The following is a 4744-nucleotide window of genomic DNA, read 5'->3' as shown; positions in this document are numbered from 1 at the left end:
GTAATATTCACACACTTTAAANCTTAACCAAAGATAATTATGACTNGTCAACAACTAGTCATGAATTTGNTGGCATCAGCATTACGTCACTTCCTCAGGCAACAACATGCACTAATACATTTTACACTTTGCGCGACGAAGAGAATTTCGTCGCACAAAATACATTGTAGTCGCACAAATTTTCACGCGACAAAAACTTCGTCGGGCAGAATCCGTCGCGCAAAGATCTTGAAGAAAGACTTTGCGCGACCAAGTTTTTTCATTGGTCGCGCAAAGTGACTTTGCGCGATGAAAAAATATTGGTCGCGCAAAGTAACTTTGCGCAACGAAAAAATATTGGTCGCGCAAAACTTTGCGTGACGAAACACATTGGTCGCGCAAAGGTTTGCGCGACGAAAAATATTCGTCGCGCAAAGTTTTGCGCGACGAAAAACATTGGTCGCGCAAAGTCTCAAAAAAATTGATAAAAAATAAAAATTCCCGCGTTCCATTTTTGGTACCCGCCCACATTTTTAGAGTTTTGCGCGACGAATACTAACGTCGCGCAAATATTTGCGCGACGAAATATTTTTTGTGTTTTAAATTTTTTTTAATTAAAATAAACTATTTTAATAGTTTGCACTACAAAATATTTTGTCGCGCAAGGTTTTTGACTTTTTATTTTATTATTTCTTTAATATTTATTTATTCAAATTTTTACTTTTTAAATGTAATTTAATTGTATGATTTTTTTAAATCACTTTAATTTCAATTGATATTAATTTAATTATATTAATTTATTCAAATTTTTACTTTTTAAATTTAATTTAATTGTAAGATTTTTCTTAATTACTTTAATTTAAATTGACATATTCAAAATAAAATTACATATAAAAAATAGTGATCAAATTATTCAATAAATATTTATATATATATATATAATATTCAAAATGTACATATGAATTAACAAAGTACAATAATAAAATCCTAATGCAAGCATATTTTGGTGGTAGTGGCGGATAATATGTTTTGATAGCTTCCTAATGCTCAACTTTAGCCATCAAAGTCTTGATGATTACCTACAAAAAAACAAATATGGTCAAATAACAACAACAACAAAAAAAAGAATGCATAATCTCCCCTAAAATTGTTATACCACAAATCCAACCCAAACTCCAATCTCTCCCCTTTACTCAACCCCAAACCCCACACAAACTCAAAACTAACTCCAAAAACACATATTAATGAAAAAAATTTAAAATTTGGAGAGAATATACCTTTTGGCAAGATTGAGAGTGAGTGAGAATGAGAGGGAGAAGTGAGTGTGAGAGAATTAGATAAGATAGTGATAGAGAGATGAGAGAGTGAGAGATAGTGAAAAGATAGATGAGAGAGTGAGTGAGAGTGAGAGATGGTGAAGAGAGAGATGAGAGATTAAGTGAGAGGAGTGAGTGTGAGAGAAAGGGTGGGATTTGGGGAGAGGGAAAGAGAGAGGAGAGGTAAGAGTAGAGAAAGAAATTGAGAAAATGGTGGAGGAGTTATTTCGGTTTTTAAAATCGTATCACTTTGCGCGACGAAAATACTGTTGGTCGCGCAAAGTTTTGCGCGACGAAACATATTGGTCTCGCAAAGTTTTGCGCGACGAATATAGAAATATTGGTCGCGCAAAGTCTAAAAAAATTATTTTTTGAAAAAAAAAATTTCCCGCATCCCATTTTTGGTACCCGCCAAAATTTTTAAATTTTTGTGCGACGAAAAATACATATTGGTCGCGCAAAGTCTAAAACAATTATATAAAAAAATTCCCGCGTCCCATTTTTGGTACCCACCCAAATTTTTGCACGACGAAAAATATATATTGGTCGCGCAAAGTTTTGCGCGACAAAACATATTGGTCTCGCAAAGTTTTGTGCGACGAATAAAGGAATATTGGTCGCGCAAAGTCTAAAAAAATTATTTTTTTTAAAAAAAATTCCTGCATCCCATTTTTGGTACCCGCCAAAATCTTTAAATTTTTGCCCGAGGAAAAATACATATTGGTCGTGCAAAGTCTAAAACAATTATATAAAAAAATTCCCGTGTCCCATTTTTGGTACCCGCCCAAATTTTTGCGCGACAAAAAATATTGGTCGCGCAAAGTCTAAAGTTTTTTTTTTTTAATTTTAAAAACCCGCGTCCCATTTTTGGTACTCGCCCAAATTTTTTGAGTTTTGCACGACGAACTGTTGGTCGCGCAAACTTTTGAGAGACGAAAAATTGGTTCGTAGCACAATATTTATAAAAATAATTGTTATGAATAATAAAAAATAAAAATATTTTATTTTATGATTTAAAATATAATTAAGGTGAAAGCTACTTAATAAATGTATATACTATTCAATTTCTTAAGTGTTATATGTACAAAATAAATAAATTTAAAGCTACTTAATAAATAAATATATATATACACACACACACACACACACACTTCAACGATCTAACCATAAGACTTGTTTGTATATACTTCAAGATCGTATACCCCAAAAATCACAAAAAACAAACATTCAGAGATCTAGTAACGGGACAAAACTTTTCGATAGTTATAAATGAAAAATCACGATTTAACGGTTATTTTAACTCCGATTTTGATGATTTTTTTTACAGCTACACTCCTTGACCCTATATGAATACAATGACTGAATTTGATCTTCAATTTAAAACATTTGCACTAGTGGATACCACAAAATCTTATGTTATATTTAACGAAAGTACAAATAAACTCTTAATTGTTAGTGAATATATTGTTTTGATGGCATATGCATTCTACAAAACTAATTTCAACGATCCAACCATCAAACTTGTTTTTTTATACTTCGAGATCATATACGCCAAAAATCGGAAAAAATAAACATTCATAGATCAAGTAACGGCACAAAACTTTTTGACGGTTATAAATGAAAAATCATGATTTAACGGTTATTTTAACTCCCATTTTGATGATTTTTTACAGCTACACATCCTTGACCCTATATGAATACAATGACTAAATTTGATCTTCAATTTAGAATATTTACACTAGTGGATACCACAAAATCTTATGTTATATTTAACGAAAATATAAATAAACTCTTAATTGTTAGTGAATATATTGTTTTGATGGCATACACATTCTACGAAACTAGTTTCAACGATCCAACCGTCAAACTTGTTTGTTTATACTTCGAGATCATATACGCCAAAAATCGGAAAAAAATAAACATTCATTGATCAAGTAACGGGACAAAACTTTTCGATGGTTATAAATGAAAAATCAAGATTTAATGGTTATTTTAACTCCGATTTTGATGATTTTTTACAGCTACACTCCTTGACCCTATATGAATACAATGACTGAATTTGATCTTCAATTTAAAATATTTACACTAATGGATACCACAAAATCTTATGTTATATTTAACGAAAGTATAAATAAACTCTTAATTGTTAGTGAATATATTGTTTTGATGGCATATGCATTCAAAAAAACTAGTTTCAACGATCCAACCGTCAAACTTGTTTGTTTATACTTCGAGATCATATACGCCAAAAATCGGAAAAAATAAACATTCAGAGATCAAGTAGGGGGATAAAACTTTTCGACGGTTATAATGAAAAATCAAGATTTAACGGTTATTTTAACTCCGATTTTGATGATTTTTTACAGCTACACTCCCTGACCCGATATGAATACAATGAAATAATTCGATCGTCAATTTAAAATATATATTTTCTAACAAAAACCCAATCCGAACAACAAGAATATATTTTTCTAATAAAAATCCGATCCGATCTAAAATAATAAATTTAAAGTTACTTAATAAATATATATACCATTTAAATTCTTAAGTGTTATGCATACAAAATAAAAAACAAAAATAAATTGGTTTAGGTGACAAAATGCTTGGATTACGTCATGGAAAAATTTTTTAAAAATAATTTTTTTATTTTATTTATTTTTATAAGGACTTTGCGCGACGAAGTTTACTTTTCGTCGCGCAAAGTCACTTTGAGCGACGAATTATTTTTCGTCGCGCAAAATTGGTCGCGCAATACTTTGAGCGACGATGTATTGTCGTCGCGCAATACTTTGTCGCGCGAAGTGACTTTGCGCGACGAATTATTTTTCGTCGCGCAAAGTGATTTTGAGCGACGAATAGTTTTTCGTCGCGCAAAATTTGGTCGCGCAAGGGGTTTTTTTTACTAGTAATTTCCTGTTGCCATTGTTGTCTTTCACCAAAAATGCGTCAGCTCAGCAACATGCACCAAACCCTGCTGCCACATCCTCTCTACACAGACAGTGCATAAACTCCCTCATACTGCCACTTGTTTTTCAAGTATTCATATGATCTTCTGTTCATCTTGACAGCCTTATCGCTGCTATTTCCTTTCCATTGTAACGCACACCCTGAAATTATAATCCAAACTTAACTCATATTCTTTTGAGGAAACTATTAGAAATCAAACAATGCATGACAACACAAAAAAGTGAAATGATTCTGAGAGCGGCTACTTTATAGACAGAACCAAATCCGCTTGTTTTGGAAAGAGAAATTGTTCGTCGCAGCTGTGATGTTTATAAGATCAAAGAAACCATATGACGGTGATGGAATCCATATTGTAGTTCTGAAAACCACTTTAGATCCAGATCTAGAGATTTTTTTCAAGAGACAGAGAGAGGGCGGAAGATGAAGAGAGGGAGAAACCAGAGAGAGAGAGAAAGAGAGAGAGAGAGAGAGAGAGAGAGAGA

Source organism: Prunus dulcis, chromosome 6 (assembly GCF_902201215.1).
Source record: "Prunus dulcis chromosome 6, ALMONDv2, whole genome shotgun sequence".
Classification (NCBI taxonomy): Eukaryota; Viridiplantae; Streptophyta; class Magnoliopsida; order Rosales; family Rosaceae; genus Prunus; species Prunus dulcis.
Note: the sequence above shows the minus strand (reverse complement) of the source record.